At 44.8% G+C, this 21,390-nt stretch overlaps 1 protein-coding gene across 15 annotated transcripts in view; it reads left to right on the forward strand.

Annotated features, from left to right (window-relative positions):
• Positions 1 to 21,390, forward strand: part of FRMD4A (FERM domain containing 4A) — a 664,082-nt gene that overhangs the window by 419,145 nt on the left and 223,547 nt on the right. Inside the window, exon 1 of one of the 15 annotated variants that reach the window (XM_021064228.1) lies at positions 159 to 389. The exons of 13 other annotated variants lie outside the window; for them this stretch is intronic. The gene's annotated coding sequence lies outside the window, so the exon portion shown is untranslated. Of the gene's footprint in view, positions 1 to 158; positions 390 to 21,390 lie in introns of those variants that run through there. One more of the 15 variants, XM_021064225.1, reaches the window with a different exon arrangement.

Below are 21,390 nucleotides of genomic sequence, written 5' to 3' on the forward strand. Positions count from 1 at the left end.
GGATGCGGCGGGCCGGGCGCGGCGGCCCGATGCTCCCCGCGCGGGCGAGGGGCGGGCCGGCAGCGGTGCGCCCTGGCGCGCGGCCAGGCTCGGCGTGAGCCGCGCGAGCTGGAGATGGGCTGACGGAGGACCCGCGGGGGCGGCGGGGCGGCGGCGGCGGCAGCGGCAGCGGCGGCGGGAGCAGGGGGGCGGGGGCGCGCCGGGACCCGGCGGGGCGGCTGCGAGCGCCACTCGGCAGAGGAGGAGGCGGAGGCGGAGGCGCCGGGCGCGGATGCCGCCGGGTAGGCCCCGGGCCTGCGCACCCGGGGCGCATGGGACGCCGGTTTCGGCGGATCCGCCGCTGCAAACCTGAAGTTCCTCGGCTCTTCGGGAAGCGCCACAAATAAAAGGTAATGTGTCTTTGTTTCCTAGCCGCGATTGCGGGGAGGCGATTGATTATGCAGCACTTCTGGGTCCATTTCTGGGCCAGTGAAAGGGACATGACACATCTGCTTTACTGAGGACGTAGAGCGTTTAATGCCGTGGATGTGACATTGTTCCAGTACACACCCCACGTGCGGTACAGACTACTCCCTCCTGCTGCCCCCTCCCCCACAGCCACTTTCTTTGGCACCTGGTCCTCACTACACTAGCTGGATCCACCCGGGCAGAAAGGAAAGGACGTTGCTGCGGGCGAACCTGGGCGGGATTTTTTGAAAAAAACAAAAAACGTTTTTCTGGGGAGTGACAGGGCAGTTCTGTTTTTTGGGTGCAGGAGGCAGGCTGCAGATCTCCGGCTGCCTGGAACTGCTAAAATGGACTGCTCTTTCACATTCCAAATGGCTGCAGCAAGTTTGATGCAGGGAGACAGCGGAAGGAGGGGGAGAGGAGGGACCCCCCCCCCTTGGACGTGATCATTTAAAAATGACCAAACGCGGTGCTGCTGTATTGCAAGCAGCTGCCCAAACGCGGGTGCATGTTGCATTGAGAAAAGATGAATCCATCCTGTACTTTGAAAGCTCTGTGGGCTGCTGATGTGCAACCAGGAACCCTGTGCCTTTTCTCTGCTACCTTGTTAGCAGAGTAACTGCTCAGTAGATTCAAGCAAATTCTGCGAAATTTCCAAGGGATGGCTGTTCTAATAATAGGTCTGGCGGTGGCTTCTTAGACGTCCTCGGGTTTTTGAATGATGCAGCCTTGCCAGTCCCCCGGAAGCTCTGCTTGCTGAGAAAAGCGATCCAATGCCGGTAAAGGACTCTGTGACCCCACCATGAATGGAGAAGGTTCTTTCTCCCCTATGAATGGAACATCCCAGTGGAGGTTGCTACTGCTGTTGTGGCTTCTTTCAGTTTGAATCCTCACAGTCTCTGATGAAAGAGATTCTCCCAACAAGCACATTTCTAAATCTCAGCTGTTCAGTGGGGACACTGAATTAATTATTCAATGTTGAAGTAGACTCAGCTGTGTATAGACACCTAGTCAGGCTGACTTGATCTGCATTTACCTGAGTGAGGGGTTTTTTGGTTTTGTGTGTGTGTGTGTGTGTGTGTGTGTGTGTGTGTAAGGATGACACCTGTGGCATATGGAGGTTCCAGTTGGAGGTACAGCTGCTGGCCTATGCCACGGCCACAGCAATGCCAGATCTGAGCCACCTCTGCGACCTACACCACAGCTCGTGGCAACGCCAGATCCTTAACCCACTGAGCGAGGCCAGGGATCAAACCCGAAACTTCATGGTTCCTAGTAAGATTTGTTTCTGCTGCGCCATGATGGGAACTCCCCACCTAAGTGAGTTTTGAACAGCTGCTCGTATCCCCTTAACATCTCAGCATCTGTAAGTCTCATCTTTGTCCAGAAGCATGGGTGTGATGTTGAGAAAAGCACCAAAGAGGGAGCCAGGGGCCAACTTCTGACTTTATCCAGGGAAACCACCACTGAAGAAAGTAAGTCAGGAGTTGCATGCAAGGATCTACTTATTCTGTGTGATAGAACTTAGCTACATGTGCCATCTTTAAAATGTCCAGCAAAGCAGTGTGGTTTTGGGGTGGGGTGGACATGGGAGGGCATATTTCATTGTTTTGTTTGTGATCTTTAAATTGCTCCAGGTTCATTCATAGATAGCATTTGGCCCCCTTTCTTTGGAGTCTGACTTGGACAAGGCTGAAAGAGCAAACCTTCAGATCAGCAGAAATTTGGTTTTGATTCACAAAGTATTCATTTCTTGCTACCTCGAGGGTCAGAGGATGAGCCTCTTCTGTTGGCTGAGGGGTCCATTCTGCTACAAATGAAATCCGGGTTTATTCCAGGCACACCGGGAATGTGAGTGCTGAAGGAAATAAATTTGAGGTTAAATAGCTGCAGTTGATTGGATTGAAGCAATATTTGAACTTGCTTTGAAATCAACCCTATATTGTCCTGCCAATGAATGTAATGTTGCCTCCAGATAACTTGGAAAGAAGTGAGACTTGATATGCAGAGTTGTGTAGGTAGAAGTAACCTTTTAGAAAAAAAAAAAAAAAAAAGATTAAACTCTTCTTGTGTGAAAGGGGAACAGTGTTAGTTGAAAGGGTCAGAAAATCCTTCCACCCCCTTTTATTCTGACCAAGTGTGATCTGCCACCGCTGCTGCTAATATTCTTTGTGGCACTTCTCTTGAGCTAATTTTATTAATAAGACTTGTTATTTATGGCATAGGGACTCTTTGTAATTCGTAGGTGTTGTTACCACGTCCCCTGACAGCCTGGCAGGTGGCAAGTGCCATTAGCATGATCTTGTCGGGGGAAACCAAAACCCCTTGAGGTTCAGGAAACTGCTGATTTCATAATCCGTGAGAACTGCATCCCAGGTGTGGATGGTGCTGAGTTTTATTGGAATTGCCCAGTTATGGTCTGAGGTCAGAAGACAAGCCAAGAGTCAGTCCTTGCTTGGGTTCTAGAATGTGGAAAAAGGCTCAGCGTCGTAGTGGGAATGCCAGAGTTCTAAAGGAAAGGTCTCTGGAGTCAACCTCAATGACTTGATGAGAAGGTGTGATGGGTTTGTGATGGGAGAGGCAGCAATGAGATAAAAAGTCCAAGGCATGCCATGTGTTGAGGTACCTTTGTTTTTTTTAGTAAATATTGCTTGTGTGGGACCTCCTGCAAAGAAAATCACAACTGACTTTACTGTATTAATACCACTTATGCTCAAGTTATTAATGCTAGTGTGTGTGTATGAGTCAAATACAGTTCTATTCAACATCGTATGCATATCTCTTGTAAGAGTTGCATTTAGCCTGACACACTGAATGACAGAAGATATGATAGGGCACTTTCATATTTCAAGCTTTGTTCTTAGAAGTTTTTGCATGTCAATAGGCTCTTTTTTTAAAAAAGGAGCAATGTAGCTTCTGGAGATTTCCGTTTAAGTGAAATGAGAAAGACATGCTAGGAATTAAATAGGTTATGTGGTTAGTTTAAACACTTTGTGTGTGTGTGTGTGTGTGTGTGTATTTTTTAGGGCCGCATCCTAGGTACATGGAGGTTCCCAGGCTAGGGGTTGAATCTGAACTGTAGCTGCTGGCCTACACCACAGCCACAGCAACGCCAGATCCGAGCCACCTATGCAGCTTTCACCACAGCTCACGGCAATGCTGGATCCTTAACGCACCGAGTGAGGCCAGGGATTGAATCTGTGTCATCATGGATGCTAATCAGATTCCTTTCCACTGAACCATGATGGAAACTCCTAAACCACTTTCTGCATACTATCAGAATGGACATGTCTGAAGTCACCAATAGCTTTCATTCCTATCTTTTTTTTTTTTTTTTTTTTTTGGATATCAGCTGATATGTCCATAACATTTGTAGCAGAAATTCTCTATTTAGATTGATTCATTGTGAAAAATTCCAGCATCTCTATTAGAGATGGTTTCTGAGAGCTCATAGGGGGAGACACCATGGGATTTTTAAAGACTATCTATCTAAATTTTAAAACTACATTCCTCTTGAACTAAAGAAGCAAATGGGGAACCACTGAGCATCACGGGGTGAGCGTGGACTCCTAAGCTCCCCAGGACATTGTTTATTCCTTCTCTCCATCTTGCCCATTTCTGATTCCTTGCTGTGCCTTGCTCTCTGAGTAGGTACTTAAAGGAACAAAAGTAGATTTCTTTTTTTCTTTTTAGGGCTGTACCTGTAGCTTATGGAAAGCTAGGGGTTGAATTGGAGCTGCAGCTGAGGCTTATAGCACAGCCACAGCAACGCCAGATCCAAGCCACATCTTCGACTTATGCCACAGCTTGGGGCAACCCTGGATCCTTAACCCACGGAGCGAGCCCAGAGGTTGAACCTGTATCCTCAGGTTCTTACCCCACGGAGCCACAACGGGAACCCCCAAAAGTAGATATCGAATGTCACCTAACAGGTAGGAGTTGACTCTAGAAAGAGAAGAGCAAGGATCATTCTGTCATGATGAAGGCTACATAGATGCTTATTTAAATTTTTCCTACAAAAAGCAAAATCGAAGACTTAAAGAATCCAGGGAAGAATTCCCATTGTGGTGCAGTGGAAACGAATCCCACTCGTATCCAGGAGGATGCAGGTTCGATCCCTCGCTCGGTGGGTTGGGGACATGGCATTGATGTGAGCTGTGGTGTAGGTCACAGACACAGCTCGGATCCTGTGTGGCTGTGGCTGTGGCGTAGGCTGACAGCTGTAGCTCTAATTAGACTCTAGCCTGGGAACCTCCATGTGCTGCAGGTGCAGCCCTAAAAAGCAAAAGAATCTGGGAAAAGTGGCCACTAAAAGTCAGACCTCTTGGGAAAGGGCGAGATTTGAGATTTTTGCCTTGTGCTGTTCATTCTCACCGTGATCAGACATGTATTGGCAGCATCTACCATTTTCGTTTTTCGTTTTTGCTTTGCCCAGGACGTTTAATCTCAGGAGCTAATGTGATAGCTCCTGGGACTCTGGGCTCCAGGGTCACCATTGCACACAAAGCCTGCTGGTTTCACCACTCTCCTCTGCAAGAAGTTTTCCAAATCAGCATAAATCCAGCTTATCAGAAATTCTCTCGGCAGCAGTTTCCTTTGGGTTCCCTAAATCCGTGCTGTCACCCTTTCCTCTGTCCTGTGGGCTCAGCATGCATTTCTCTTATAAGGAACGGTTTAGACACACTGTGACATTTGAGGCCGCCAACCCCACTACGAGCAACACTATCCTAAAACTATTTATCATTATGCCCCACTTACATTCTCAGAAGATGATCAGAGCTGTTGCAACTGTTTAACTGCTTTAATGCTTGTTTTGGGTGCTGTTGAGTGTGTATGTTGAATTCTTAGTTGTATCAGTGGAAATTAGGTATTTAACCCCCCCTCCAAAAAAAAAATCCTTTTCTTTTTGAAGGTGGCAATTACTGCTAAGATTAACGCCATGATTGTTGGAAGGGATCTGAGGCGTCTGGTTCAGTTCGGAGGCCTTATGACTACCAAATAATCAAGAAAAAAATGAGCCGGTAGCCTCCGTTTGAACCAAGTGCGTTAACCCCTCTGTACAAGTTCAAGTATCATAAACTCCAGTTCAGTGATGGAGCTTATAGCATCCAACTTGTTAGGAAGGCTCATCTCCATCCTGGGTGATGGTTTCTGGTTTTTTGTTTTAAAATCGAAGCTCTGGCAATTCCACGATGCAGCGCAAGAAGACTTGAGGTGTCCATGGTCAAGGACGCTGGCATGGGCACACCTGTCTCCCCATGCTGACTCCACTCACATGTGCCATCTCGCTCCTCTCTTATTAGCGATGATTCACCAATCCATAGTTACTGCACACTTTCTATTCACTGAATGTTCCCATTTACCCTGTGCTCATGACAAGCACCCAGTAGGTCCTATTCGAATAAGAAAAATCACTGAGTGACTCTTCCTACCAACCCCAACATTGATTTTTTTTTTTTTGGCATCTTCACAAAGCTAGAAAGCCCAGTGGTCTAAAGAAAAATGTAGCCCCTCCTGTATCTAGTTTTTTTTTTGTTTTTTTTTTTTTTAGTCTGTACTAAGGGTGTGGCTTCTTGCTCCCACTTAGCAATACTTGCTCATTTTAGAACCAAAAGTGGTACTCAAGCAAAATGCCAAACTTTTTCATGATCATTTTCACTCTGAATTAGCCAAAAGTTCCCCTCCCAACCTTGGAGGGTAACTAACTCCACCGCTTGCTTCAGAAGTAGCCTGTTCTTCTGGTGATGTGGGCTTCTTTGCAGGGCTTTTGCCTTTCTTTGTCCTTGCTGGATAAGGAATGCAAGAAAAAAATGGCATGTAGTGGGGAATTAGATTGATAATGCATGACAGCAAATGGAAGTAATTATCAGAGCGTTGCCAGGCTGAGCCATACATAACCATAAAATGCGCAATTATGCCCTCCCCACATGCCTGGGTAGAAGTCGATAGAGTTGACAAACCCAAACTGGGAAGCCCAAATAGCATGGAACCGTCTGGAGCTGGGCAACACACCTACAAATAGAGCAGGTGGTGCAGTGCGGGCTTGCGCATTTCTCTGCCCTGCCCCCTGGCTAGCCCCAAGAGGTACTGGATACTGACTTCTCTGTTGCTCGGAGGGTGAGCAGAAAAGAGAGGGGCGTGGTGAGGACAAGAAGCAGATTGGAGCTGAACACAAAGCAGGGCAGTGTTCAGCCTTCTCAATCCCCTTTCATTGGGATGGTTGAGGGTTTTGTAACAGAATAACTCCAGAATGACCAATAGCGCAGATGTAGCCTGCAGGTCTTGGCAGGAGAGCAGAGGCTGCAGCAGAGTGGCAAGGGCTGCAGCTCCGTGCAGTATGCCATGCCGCCTATGGACCATGCACACACGAGATATGGAAATTGACCATCAAGTCATACACCTCAGGTGGCCTTTTAGGAGTGGAAACGAGGAGTACAGGTCATTTTTACAATCGAAGAGATGCTCACAAATATTCAGGGACACCTCGGCAGGGTCTCAGCTGCAGGATCAAGACGGGTGTTCCTTCCTCCCAACAGTGTGCCTTGGCAAAGAGAGGATGGGGCCGTGGTGTCCTGGAGCCCTGGCTTTGATTTCTGGCTCAGCCCCTTCCTGGCTGTGGATGACTGAATCTCTGTGAGCCTCAGTTTTCCTATTTATCAGAAAAGTTATATTCAGAGCAGCTGATGAGATAATACCTGCAAAGCATTTAGTACAAAGAGTACCGGAGACTCTTTTAGAATCAAAAGGTTTGTCTTTGCGCTCTCCCCTCCCTGCTTGACCCAGCCGTGCTGACTGCGGGAGGGTTGGAACTCCTGATGTGAGAAGGCCACTGGCTGTGGCAGTGGAGGTACTACTGAAATCAGTGGGCCCTCCTCACCTACAATCCAGAAATGAATTTTAGAAAGAGGAAAAGCATCAGGAAAACGACCTTGAGCGCTGATATTTCACAAATGTCACCGTCTCCCCCAAAGGACTCTGCAAAGGCATCGCCCTGGTGATCCTTACTTTATTGGGATAGAGGAGACTTAGTAAGATTGGGAGGCATCTTGCTGCACCTTTGAGTCTCCAGCGAGTCTGGGAACATTAATCTAGTGAGGGTTGCTTGAGGAAGAGAAGAAAGAAAAGAAATATGATTTTGCCTTTGCACTAATGGATTCTTTCCCCCTACCTTTCTGAAATTCTTCAGTTTTCAGGATTGATCAGAAAGCTCTTAGGGCTTTTATCTTGAAAAAACTCTCCAATAGATAAAAGGTTATATCAGCCAATGGTTATGCCATCTTTTTAAATAGAAATTTAGTTGATTGACAGCATCGTGTTAGTTTCCTCTTGAATTTTTCAGATTATTTTCCAACTTGGATTATTACAAAATATTGAATATTTTCCCCTGTGCTTTATAAGAAATCCTTGTTGTTTATCTGTTTTATATAGAATAGTGTGTATCTCCTACTCCCAAACTCCTAATTTATCTCTTTCTGCTTCCTTTCACCTTTGGTAACCATGAGTTTGTTTTCTATGTCTGTGAGCTGTTTCTGTTTTGTAAACAAATTTGTATTATTTTTTAGATTCCACTTACAAGTAATATAGTATTTGTCTTTCTAACTTCACTTAGTATGATCATCTCTCAGTAGTCCACCCACGTTGCTGCAAATGGCACTGTTTCATTCTTTTCATGGCTGAGTAATATTCCACTGCATATGTGTACCACATCGTCTTTATCCATTCACCTCTCGATAGACATTTAGGTTGATTCCACGTCTTGGCTATTGTAAATAGCACTGCTGTGAACATTGGGGTGCATCTATCCTTTCGAGTTAGAGTTTTCTCTGGACCTATGCCCAGGAGTAGGATTGCTAGATCATATGCTAGCTCTATCTTCAGTTTTTTAAGAAACCTTCATACTGTTTTCCATAGCTACTGCAACAAGGTACATTCCCACCAACAGTGTAGGAGGGTTCCCTTTTCTCTACACCCTCTCCAGCATTTATTATTTATAGACTTTCTAAAGATGGCCATTCTGACCACTGTGAGGTGATACCTTGCTGTAGTTTTGATTTGCTTTTCTCTAATAATCAGCTGTGTTGAACAGCTTTTCATGTGCCTAGTAGGCCATCTATTTCGTAACAACAAAGGTAACAATCCAATCACTGTATAAAATGTTTGGTTATTTTCCATTCATGGTCATCAATTAAAAAGATTTTCAGCTCCTATTTTCTTATTCAAATTTCACCCAAGTACTTAACGCAGCCAGGTAAACTGCAGAAATAAGGCCAGAGCCTAAGTGTTTTAGATGCTTGTGTGAGATTTTTTTTTTTCCAATTGCACCACCCCCATCTGAGTGCTCTGAAAATACGGACAGTGTCCCCATAGTGTGAGAAATCGGCATGGCAATTTGCAGACTATTCATCCAAAATTATTTAAGCACCTGATAATCTTCAAGGTATTAAATAAAATAAATCTGCATGAGAGGTGGTCCATCTTCTTGGAGCCCGATTAAACAGGCGCACACACAGGCAGCAGACTAAAAGCATTAAACAAACGTAAAAACAAGGAGAGTATTTATAGAGCATAACAGCCACATCCAGAACAAGGATATATTTTAGGGGATCTTCAGGGGCAGCTTATGGGCTTTGTTTGCCTAGACAGGGTGGAGTGTATCTGTCATTTTATGGAGAAACTATAAGCTGTCATTTGTTTGTGGTCCCGTCTTCCTTTATTGTGGGAAGTATGGTTTCTCTAGCCCACCGCAATTGAGTTTGTCTGCCCTCCGGTTCCTAAAGTTGTAACTTTATCAATGTGCCTTTTAGATCCAGCAATCTAAAACTTCCAACTTGGAAAGATCTAAATTTATCTTCATAGTATTATCCAAAGAATAATATTCAGAACGACAGTCCTTTGGGGTTTTTTTTTTTTTTTGGGAGGGTTTTTTTTTTTTTTTTAATGTGGTTAGGTTCTTCTATTCTTGCTGTCAGTAGAGCTGATAGCATTCCTAAAGAACTAACGAAACCCAAGTGAAAAAAAAAAATCCCCAAAACTGTATGTTTATACTGTGGCTTTGGGGTTTTTTGGTTTGTTTTTGGCTGCCCCACAGCATATGGAGTTCCCCGGCCAGGGGCCAGATCTGAGCCACCGTTGTGACCTAAACCACAGCTGCAGCAACGCCGGATCCTTAACCCATTGTGCCGGCCCAGGGATCGAACCTGCATCCCGGCACTCCCAAGATGCCGCCAATCCTGTTGTGCCAGAGTGTAAACTCTGGCTTTGTGTTTTATAAGGGAAATAGAAAAAAGCTAATTTGTGAGCATCCTTGCTTCTTGTTTGTGAAAGGTGTGATCCAGGAGTTCGCGTCGTGGCTCAGCCAAAATGAATCCGAATCCATGAGGACACAGGTTTGATTCCTGGCCTCGCTCAGTGTTTTAAGGATCCAGCGTTCCTGTGAGCTGTGCTGTAGGTCACAGATGCGGCTCTGATATGGTGTTGCTGTAGCTGTGGTGTAGGCTGGCAGCTGTACCTCCAGTTCAACCCCTAGCCTGGGAACCTCCATGTGCTGGGGGGTGTGGCCCTAAAAAGACCAAAAAAAAAAAAAAAAAAAAAAAAAGAAAGAAAGAAAGATGAGAGTGAGGCATCTTGTGTTATCACAGCTTTCCTTGTTGACTAGAAGATGAAGATGAAAATAGTACAACATAGGCCAGCCCCTTCCCATCAGACCCTCCCTGGTGAGGTTGCCTGTCAGACTGGCTTTGAAAAGACTGGGTTTGGCTACTTATCAATGTTCTGTAAATACGATCGCCCAAAGGAACCTCGCTCTACTAGTCCTCCAGATCAGCCAATGCTTGGCTGAGTTTCCCTTTGTTATGACTAGTTCCACCTGTGGTTTTTTGATTACCCCGTTCCTCTTCCTCCTAAGGGTTAAAAATCATTGTCCTGTGATAGATGACTCACCAGTCTGCCCAGCTCTTCCTCTTTGCTCCCTTACTGGTAGTCAGCTCTGCTGGCCTTTCATCAGCAGTTCCTCCAATGCCATGTTCATATGTTTTCTTCCCAGACTCTTTTGGGTGAGGTGCCCACTGCCACTGCCATGGTTCAAGGCCTCCTTTCTTCCCTGAGTTATTGTAAAATCATCACAGTATCCCTTTCCCACCCTCTATTGCACATGCGCACTCGTACACACACACACACACACACACACACACACACACACACACACACACTCTCTCTCTCTCTCTCTCTCTCTCTCTCTCTCTTTCTCTCTCACTCTCTCTCTCTCTCTCTCCATCTCTTCTTGCCCCTCCCTTCATCCTCTGTAGATCACAGCCCTTAACACGGAATAAAAATCTCCACCACAACCTGGCAGCCTCTTATTTCTTAAACTTCTTTCCCATTGTCCTTCATATACTGTCTTAGTCTGTTCAGGCAATGACAACAAAATCCTCGGTGGCTTATAAATAACAGACATCCTTCTGGAGGCTGGGGAGTCGCGGTACCAGCACATTTAATGTCTTCTGAGGACCTGCTTCTTGGTTCATGGATGGTGCTTTCTCCTTGTGTCCGCAGGAGGTGGGAGGGGCGAGGGAGCTCTTTGGGGCCCCTTTCCTAAGGGCGCTAATCCCATCCAGGAGGGCTCTACCCTCATGACCTCATCACCTCCCAAAAGCTCCCCCCCCACCCCGTCCTCATCCCGTCACAGTGGGGGTTGGGATTCAGCACAGGGATTCTGGGGGTCTGCGTGTCCACACAGCCGCCACACACCTTTGCCTTTGCCCACGTACGGATGACCTTTTCTGGACATCAGCCTCTTGGAGATGGTCACCCATCCCTTCTCTGCCAGGACACCCTTGCTCCTTCTGCAGTGCCAGCCTCCAGTGTTATCTCCTCCTGTTCCTCCCAGCAGAGCGGGTCCCCCTCACCGCTTCTCCTGCAGCCTCCCCGCCAGATTGCTGCTCTGGTTGGATCCCAAATTCAAATGACCCGTAATGTGTGTCTCCCACTGTAGCTTCCAAGGGAAGGATTATGTCTTTTTTTAATTGAAGTATGGTTGATTTGTATTGTGTTAATTTCTGGTGTATATCAAAGTGATTCAGATATATATATATATATGCATATATCAGATTTATATATATGTACACATATGTACGTATATACATGTATGTACATATGTATGTTCTTTTTTTTTAGGGACACACCTGTGGAATATGGAAATTCCCAGGCTAAGGGTCGAATCAGAGCTGCAGCTGCCAGCCTATGCCACAGCTACAGCCACGCCAGATCCAAGCCACGTCTGCAACCTATACCACAGCTCATGGCAATGCCAGACACTTAACCCAATGAGCAGGGTCAGGGATCAAACCTGTATCCTCATGGATACTAGTCAGTTTTGTTACCACTAAGCCACAATGGGAACACCTATATTCTTTTTTAGATTATTCTTTTCTATTAAAAGAAGATAATGACTATGGTTCCCTGTGTGGCAGATCTTCTTTGTGTATCCATTTTATATGTAGTAGTGCGTATCTGTGGATTTAACTTTTTGGTAAGGTTGTTTTCCTTTTGGTAAGTTTGTTTTCAAAGTCTTTGAGACTGTTTCTGTTTTGTAAATGAGTTGAGTTATATCATTTTTTAAGATTCCATGTATAAGTGATGTTATATGATATTTGTCTTTCTCTTTCTGACTTACTCAATGTGGTAATCTCTGGGTGCATCCATGTTGCTGCAAATGGCATTATTTCATTATTTTTTATGGCTGAATAATATTCCACATATATATGGTATATATGTACCATATCTTCTTTATCCATTCATCTGTTGATGGACATTTAGGTTGCTTGCATGTCTTGGGTATTGTAAATAGTGCTGCAGCGAACATGGCGGTGCCTGTATCTTTTTGAATTAGAGTTTTCTGGGGATATGTGCCCAGGAGTAGGATTGCCAGATCATATGGTAATTCTGTTTTTAGTTTATAAGGAATCTCCATACTGCTTTGCATAGTAGAGTTACCAATTAACATTCCCATCAACAGTGTAGGAGGGTTCCCTTTTCTATGCACCCGCTCCAGCATTTATTGTTAGGTTTGTTGTTTGTTTGTTTGTTTTGCTATTTTAGGGTTGTTTGTTTGTTTTGCTATTTTAGGGCTGCATCTGAGGTATATGGAGGTTCCCAGGCTAGGGGTCCAACCGGAGCTGTAGCCACCAGCCTACACCACAGCCACAGCAACTCGGGATCCGGGCTGTGTCTGTGACCTACACCACAGCTCATGGCAACACCAGATCCTTAACCCACTGAGAAAGACCAGGGATCGAACCCGCATCCTCATGGATCCTAGTCGAGTTCGTTAACCGCTGAGCCACGAAGGGAACTCCTGTTCGTAGACTTTTGATGATGGCCATTCTAACCCATGTGCGGTGGTACCTCATTGTAGTTTTGATGTGCATTTCTCTAATAATTAGTGATGTTGAGCATCTTTTCATGTGCTTTTTTTGACCATCTGTATATCTCCTTTGGAGAAATGTCTGTTGAGATCTTCTGCCCATTTTTCGATTAGGTTGTTTGGTTTTTGAGATAAAGCCATTGGAGGTGTTTGTGTATTTTAGAGGTTAATCCCTTGTTGGTCACTTTGTTTGCAAATATTTTCTTCCATTCTGTGGGTTGTATTTTCATTTTGTTTATGGTTTCTTTTGCTGTGCGAATGCTTTTAATTTTAATTAGGTCCCATTTGTTTATTTTGGCTTTTATTTTCATTATTCTAGGAGGTGGATCCAAAAACATATTGCTGTGATTTATGTCAAAGAGTGTTCTGCCAGTGTTTTCCTCTAAGAGTTTTATAGTATCTGGTCTTGCATTTAGGACTTAAATTCATTTGGAGTTGATTTTTGTGTTTGGTGTTAGGGACAAACTGTTGTATTTTAAACGTAGTTATTGATGTATGGTTGACATACAGTAAGCTGCACCTGTTCAAAGTGTATCATTTGATGATTTTTGACCACGCCCTCAGCCATGAAACCATCACCCCAATCAAGAATTTTAACTCCCTATTTTCAGCCTTATATTTACTGAGACGTCTCTGTGTTTACAGGTCCATGCTGGACACTACAAAGGATGTGAGATGCAATCCCCATCCTTACCTCACATATTTGTTCAGATTTAAAATTCTGCCTTTTCCTGAACAGTTATCTCATCACACACTCATTTCGAAGTCGTTTCTGCAGTGTACGCTGAAAATACACTCAGGTTTGGTTACCGGAGGCTTTGGAATAACTTGTGTAAACCATTTGACACCCGGTTAAATCAGGAAAGAGGAAAGATCAGGAACCCTGCCATCTTTTAATCAGTCTCGATAGCAGCAGAAACTTCTCATTCCTTCTTGCAGGGGAATAGCCCAAACAGTAGGCTCTGTTTCAGCCCCTTTTTTCCGATGTGTAGGAACATGATAAGTACTCCTGCTGAAAGCTTGGAGAAATTCTGTTTACCATCAGAAATTTTGATTTGACAGAGATCCAGTGCCACGTCTTTATTTCTGTAACTGCTCTCAATGAGGTGGACCCTGGATATTTTTAGGTTTCTCATTTGCCATGGCAGTTGCATTTTACACCCCAGTGTTATAGCCTGTGACAGCATTTCCATGGAGAGGCCATGCATCCTGGGGCAAAAAGGGGGGGGGAGCCCTCCTTGGGTTTTGGAATCCTCTTCCTCCTCCTCTCCCCACCCCCCATTTCCCTCCTTTCTCACCTCATGCCCCACCCCAGTTTGTAAATGGTTTGGGGGAACAAGTGACCCTGTCCTGTCCATGGCGCTGCTGCTGCTGCCGCCGAATCAGGAGGCTCAGGAGCAGGGCTCCAAAAGGCGTCTGGGGTGGTTCACAGGGCAGCTGGCCAGCCTGGAAACCTCCAACAAGATGAATGGAAGGCGAGGTCCGCCAGCGCAGCTCGTGCAAGAAGTCCCTGCCAGAGACACTTCGGGCAGAATCCTTTCCAGAGAACTCGGTTATGTAAACATCGAGGCGGCAGCCTCCCACCCGGGTGGACTGCCCCGTGCAGACATCTAAGGGAGCTGTAAAAGCTTCCCTCCCTGCAGGCCCTCCAGGTTCCCAGGCTCTCCCTGCAGCTTTTTCTTGGGAGCCTTGGACCTGGGGTGGGGCAAGGGCTCGCTGCTACCTCCTGCGGCTGGGACCACCCTGCAGGGCTGTGGCTTCCCAGACCCAAGTCACCTGTGGCCCCTGGATCTGCTGTGCTGTGATGCTGTTAGGAATTTGGTCTGATTTAAGCACGAGTCTCAGAAGGCTCAGCTCTTGCGCCGGACCTCTTCCTTCCAGACCTGAAGGATTTGGCAGCTGAGTATAGGCTGGGCCCCTGGGTTCAAGCACAAGGGGCAGGTGGCCACTTTGTATCCCATGTAGGTCCTGTGAAGGCACGTGGCCTGGGGACCAGTCCACTGTCTTAGGTGCTTGTCTTCCCAAGATGCTTCAGGAGTCTCAGAGATGAACGGGTGGAACTCCAGGAGCTTGTGGGTGTCTAGAATGCTCTTTTCTGTGACCCCCTGCCCACCTATGCCCAGGGGTGATGGAGAGCTTGACTGTATAATATATGAAGTGGCTTGTTTATGGGAAGGAAAACTCATTCCCAAACTCTCTTATCTGGGCAGCAGGGCACTCCAGCTGCCGCAGATACAGACTGGTGGCAGCTCCGCTCTCTTGACATGTCGTCACCCAGATAATATAAACCACAGAGATTGCACGTGCCTGGGGGTATGTTTCCACAGAATAGGCAAATTAAAACATAGCTTACAATTCAAATTACGTTCTATGGTACCTGTATTGTGAAATTGTCCTTGAAAGGTTATATAAGGATACGTTACTTGAATGCATATGTACTAATTCATGTAAAAATACTTATTATTGAGTGCCTATTATGACAGTCATGTCATTCTATTTTAATCACATATATATCTACACATACATATGTCTACATATCTATATGTATAGGTAGATATACATTAGACACAAGTAGGTTATGTAGATACATAGATATATGTGATCTATATAGATATATAGATATATGTGTATGTAGATATAAATGTATGTATAATCATATATTAGACCCCTAGCCTGGGAACCTCCATATGCCACGGGAGCGGCCCTAGAAAAAAGACCAAAAAAAAAAAATATGTGTATACACACACACACACGTATATGTCTACATATGTAGATAGATAATGTATACATATCTCTATGAATATATAGATATATATAGATATATGTTAATGTAGAGATATGTGGTCTACATAGATGTATAGATACATGCGTTTATATAGATATAAATGTATATACAATACATTCAACTGTATATACAATACATTCAAATTTGTATATTCAAATTATATACATAAAAGTTTGAATGTCAAAAAAATATTTACCGTAAATACATGGGAACAGATTTCTTCATAAGACCCATAGTTGGAGTTCCCATTGTGGCACAGTGGAAACCAATCTGACTAGGAACCATGAGTTCAATCCCTGGCCCCACTCAGTGGGTTAAGGATCCGGCATTGCCGTGAGCTATGGTGTAGGTTGCAGACGCAGCTTGGATCTGGCGTGGCTGTGGCTATGGTGTAGGCTGGCAGCTGTAGCTCCTATTGGACCCTTAGACTGGGAACCTCCATATGCCATGAGTTGGCCCTAAAAAAAAAGCAAAAAAAAAAAAAAAAATGACCCGTAGCTGGACATTATGTTATCTCATCCCACTGAGCACAACGTAAGCAAATAATAATAATAACAATTTAAAATGACAGATTGAATTATACATTGGTTAAGGATCCCGTGTTGTCATGAGCTGTGGTATAGGTTGCAGATGCGGCTCCGATTCTGTGTTGCTGTAGCTGTGGCATAGGCTGGGACCTGTGGCTCCAATTCGACCCCTAGCCTGGAACTTTTCATATGCTGCAGGTGCGGCTGGAAAAATGAAAAAAGAAAATCCTCCTCCCTCCCTGCCCCACTGCATCTTATACCCGCCCCACTGTTACACGGATTCCATTGTAATCTCCTGGGAGTTCCTGTCGTGGCACAGTGGTTAACGAATCTGACTAGGAACCATGAGGTTGCGGGTTCGGTCCCTGGCCTTGCTCAGTGGGTTAACCATCTGGCGTTGCCATGAGCTGTGGTGTAGGTTGCAGATGTGGCTCAGATCTGGTGTTTCTGTGGCTCCGGTGTGGGCTGGTGGCTACAGCTCCGATTCAACCCCTAACCTGGGAACCTCCATATGCCGCAGGAGCAGCCCTAGAAAAGGCCAAAAGACAAAACAAACAAACAAACAAACAAAACCGCTTTGTAATCTCCTGTTAATTTAGTCATTTCTTCTACTGGACATGGATGCTGGTTAAGTATAGGAAGAAAATCGTGTTCATCATTGTATATCTAATAAGAGAGCTGGCACATAACCATGCACCGTAAGCACTTGCTGAATGAACACACACTACATCATCCTTTAATCCCATTTCTCTTACCTCATGAGGGTATTACATCATCCTTTAATCCCATTTCTCTTACCTCATGAGGGTATGTCACTAGATTTCCTCTGGATTCCCAGAGATACAGATAGTTCTCTCCTAGAGGAGAAATTACTGTCACAGGATATGAACGTTTTAGCCATTCGCGTTTTAGTTTGATTTCCTGTAGGATATTAGTAGTCTTTTACTTAAGTCGTAATCACCTACTAATTAATTTTCACGTATTAACCCCTCATTATAGTTATTCTCTTCCCAACTTTGCTTTTGATTTTTCTTTTTGCTTAGAGTGATTTATGGAATAAAACTACTTTTTTAAAAAAAATTTAAAGGCTTAATCAAATCTATACATTTTCCCTTGCTTTTATGCTTAGAAAATCCTGATACACCTGTTTTTAATATTTAACCATATTAGGATGTATTTTGGAGAAAGAGGCACAGTTTATAGTCTTTTAGTTGTTAGTCCTACCATTTCCCTTCTTGGTTGAGAAGATTGCAACTAAACAGGAACCGAGTGGTCCAGCAGCTCATCTTTTGACAAAAATCCATGAGCGCCACACACTGAAAACATTCGTTTCCTTGCTCTCCTTGCTTGGAACAAATCTTTAAAGAAAGACTCTTTTATTGCTGTTAGACTTTTGCTCTAAATCTCAGCTTCAGTGTTCTGGTGCTGTCCCTCTAAGTTTGTGACATTTCCACATCTATGTCTGTCATCTGTATAATTGGCTCTGTGCCCTTGACATGTTGTGTATATGATGCTAAAATCTGGTCTCCTTTGGGAATTCTCTATGCAGATTCTTTGTGTTCTTTGGATGTCTCTGTCTTCACTTTCTCATTCAATTTCATATTTTTATTATATTTTCAATATTCCATCTCATACAAATGATATTCTTTTTCATTTGTTTGTTTGTTTTGTTTTTGTCTTTTCTAGGGCCGCAGCCATGGCATATGGAGGTTCCCAGGCTAGGGGTTGAATCGGAGCTGTAGCCGCCAGCCTATGCCAGAGCCACAGCAATGCGGGATCTGAGCTGCGTCTGCAACCTACACCACAGCTCACGGCAACGCCGGATCATTAACCCACTGAGCAAGGCCAGGGACCGAACCCGCAACCTCATGGTTCCTAGTCGGATTTGTTAACCACTGTGCCAAGACGGGAACTCCTGTTATTGGTTTTTTGCCCCTCTCCTCTGCAGCCCCATCTAGAGAGGATTGAAATTAGCCAGTTGTCTAATACGGCCTGTCAGTCTCTCACACACAGCAGCAATCTGCAGGGTACTAGAGTTGGGGACTGAAGTTGTACTGCTTGCTGCAGGACAGGCCAGTAAATTGAGGGATGCATTTTTGGGGACAAGGAACAGAAACTTTATTTGGAAAGCCAGCAGGTCAAGAAGATGGTGGATTAGTGTCCCAAAGAAGTATCTTACCCAAGTTAGAATTCAGGGCCTTTTTTTTTTTTTGGCTGCACCTGTGGCACATGGAAGTTCCCAGGCCAGGGATTGAACCTGTGCCACAGCAGCAACCCAAGCCACTGCAGTGACAATTCTGGATCTTTAACTTGCCATGCCACAAGAGAACTCCAGCTTCTTTTATACTAAAAGGGAAGAGGGTGTGGTTGTTTGTTGCAAATTTCTTGATGTCCGAATCCTATGTTCTTGCAGCTATCCCTATAGGCCTGGTCAAAATGTTCCCATAAACCTCCAACAAGACAAATGTTATTCTCTGTTCTGCAACTCTCTACCGCTCTATGAATGGAAAAGTTGTACCTTGAAAGTTCAGAGCCTTGAGAATGGGCTCCTCTGTATATTTCAGGCTCTAGGCAACTTTCTTTTAGTGATTAACTTGGAGCAAAAGCAATGGAATACAAAGGTTAAAGAAAAAGAAACAGATCCAACATGGAGTCAGATTTGTTCTTCCTTATTACACACCCGGACAGGGCAGCCCTTTCTGCCCCCAAGCCTTTAGTGCACCCACAGCATCACCATTTCTCTGCCTGCATTGCCAAAGGAAACCCAGTTTCTTTTTGCTGGAGGCAGAGAGACCCGGGCAGCCGCAGCAACACCACAATAAGCTTTCCAAAGATCCTCCAGTGAAACATGGGCCCCACTCATGACCTCATCAAATGCACACTTGCCTGGGGTCAAGCTTTGAAGAATGCAAGGCTGTTTCAGTTCTTATATTACAGGACATTGCCATGTGAATTTGTTTCTAATCAAGCCACTCGTTTAATCACTTTCGTCTGGGTTTTATAAGTTCCAATTTTATTCAGCAGCCAAGAACCTCAAGGACATGCCTGTGTGTGTCCTTTTCTCAACCCAGGAGACTCATAGTAAAGGCTGAGGTGAAATAATTTGTCAGAGGTCATGGAGCAAAATTAGGACAAGGTAACTCTGAATCAGACTCCTGGTATCTAGTATCTGGTATCATCTTTCCATTAGCATCTCTATTTTAATAGGGTGTCACTTAAGGTAAACTTGAGTAAATCAGACAAGGGAAAAATTGTAATGAAAATGAACAATATACCTTTAACTTTTCTAAAAATGTTGTGGACAGAGGTCCCTCGAGCCCTGTTATTTCGCTATAATATTGCATTATAATAACTGTTATTATACCTGGCAGTTGTGTGGTACAGGCTTAGTGAGGGCAGTGGATGGATGAATATTTTCAGCAGCTTTTAATTTGCATGAAATGCTCTCTCTGTATTTATTTACCATGGAGTTGACTTTCTCGGAGCCGCTGTGACTGTGCCGCATTTATTCATCTCCTGGATGTGACAGCTTCATGATTATTGCGATCTGTGATCCTGTGACTTTCTGGTACTTAGATAGGTCCTGAGGAAACTGAAGTCGAGAGAAGGATGTGAGCCATTAGGGTTCCCCAAGTACAGAAGCTCCAACAATGAGTTGCCCCAGGAAACTGTACTCATGTCTCTGGCATTTCCTTCTGAGCCACAGAATGGTCCGGGTCAGAGGGCAGATTGTGAGGTGCTGCTGTCATACATCCGGCCTCCTGAGGACATCCCGTGCCTTCATGGACCACATTCGGAGGATGCGGTCTAAGACCTGTGTCTCTGGGTTTGCGTCTTGGCATGGATGCTTCGGAAATCTGAGTTTTCTCATTTATGACAGCCTTTTAAAAGATAGGATTTCAGGTTGTTTGGGGGAGTATTGATCATCTTCCTAAGTAAAGCACGTTTTGGAAAGGTGCCTTCTTTTTGTGTACAGTTCCAATGAGTCTTTATTATTTATTTTATTGTCACATCTAAGTATTATCTCTAAAATGAATGTGAATCACAACTCTGGAGCTTCCTATGCACCGAGACCTAAACAAATAGGCACGTGGTAGCTGCGACCCCCACCCCAAGCAGTTCTCCTCCCCAGGCTCATTCCCACCCTCACCCCAGCGGCCCCAGGGTCTTAGTGCTAACAATTCCAGTATAAATGACTCTCAGGAAATATCATGGTAAGATGTGTTTTTATTTTGAAAAACTGTGTGTTTTTCTAAGCTCAAGACCTGTTACCAGTCTTCATTTGCACAACTGCAGTACGTTTCTGTGAAAATGCTATAAACAAGGGAGCTCAGCTTATTTCTTCAGAGTATCCCTTTGCATGTAGGTCCCATAGTAGCAAAATTATTTGACCAAACACAAGAAAGGCGTGGGGGGGGGGGGGTTGCTGCGGAGGCACAGGTTCAATCGCCAGCCCAGCGCGATAGGTCAAGGAGCCAGTGTTGTTGCAGCTTTGGCATAGGGAACAGCTGGGATTCAATCCCTGGCCCAGGAATTCCTGTATACCATGGATGTGGCTATTTGGGAAAAAAAAAAAAAAAAAAAAAAAAAAAAAGGCGACTCAAAAAGGAAGGAAAGTGGATATGTAGAGAAAAAGGTGATAATGAGAAGCACATTGAAATGAAGTTTACTTAGTTTTGAAGAGAAAATATTCCTGATGAAACATAGTCCACTTGCTGAGCTCACTACCTTGGACCCCGCCTCCACACAGAGCTCTTCAAAATTGCATTTGGGGGCACCTGTCATTGCTAGTTACTTAGCTGTTTTTCATTGATGCCCTGAAGAGGGGTTCCCCTGCCGCAGCTGGACAGCGCCCCCTTCCCCTAACAGGAATATGGCAGGCTCTGGTAGATGAAGGCCCTTAAACAGTTATTTATAATCCCCCACTTTCAGGATCTGTGCTCCCAGAACCACTTCTAGATCACAGTTGGCTTCCCCTGAATTCCTTCTGCAGAGAGACAATACTAGACTTTCGGTCTTTGAACTTTCTAATGTCTATAATAATCATAATCCCTATTTGTAAATTATCTAGTTTGATCTGACATGTTAAAAACAGGCAATCTCAAATGAATTTGCTGGAGTTCCTGTTGTGGCTTAGTGGTAACGAATCTGACTAGGAACCATGAGGTTGCGGGTTCGATCCCTGGCCTTGCTCAATGGGATCTGGCATT

Source organism: Sus scrofa, chromosome 10 (genome assembly GCF_000003025.6).
Source record: "Sus scrofa isolate TJ Tabasco breed Duroc chromosome 10, Sscrofa11.1, whole genome shotgun sequence".
NCBI classification, from domain to species: domain Eukaryota; kingdom Metazoa; phylum Chordata; class Mammalia; order Artiodactyla; family Suidae; genus Sus; species Sus scrofa.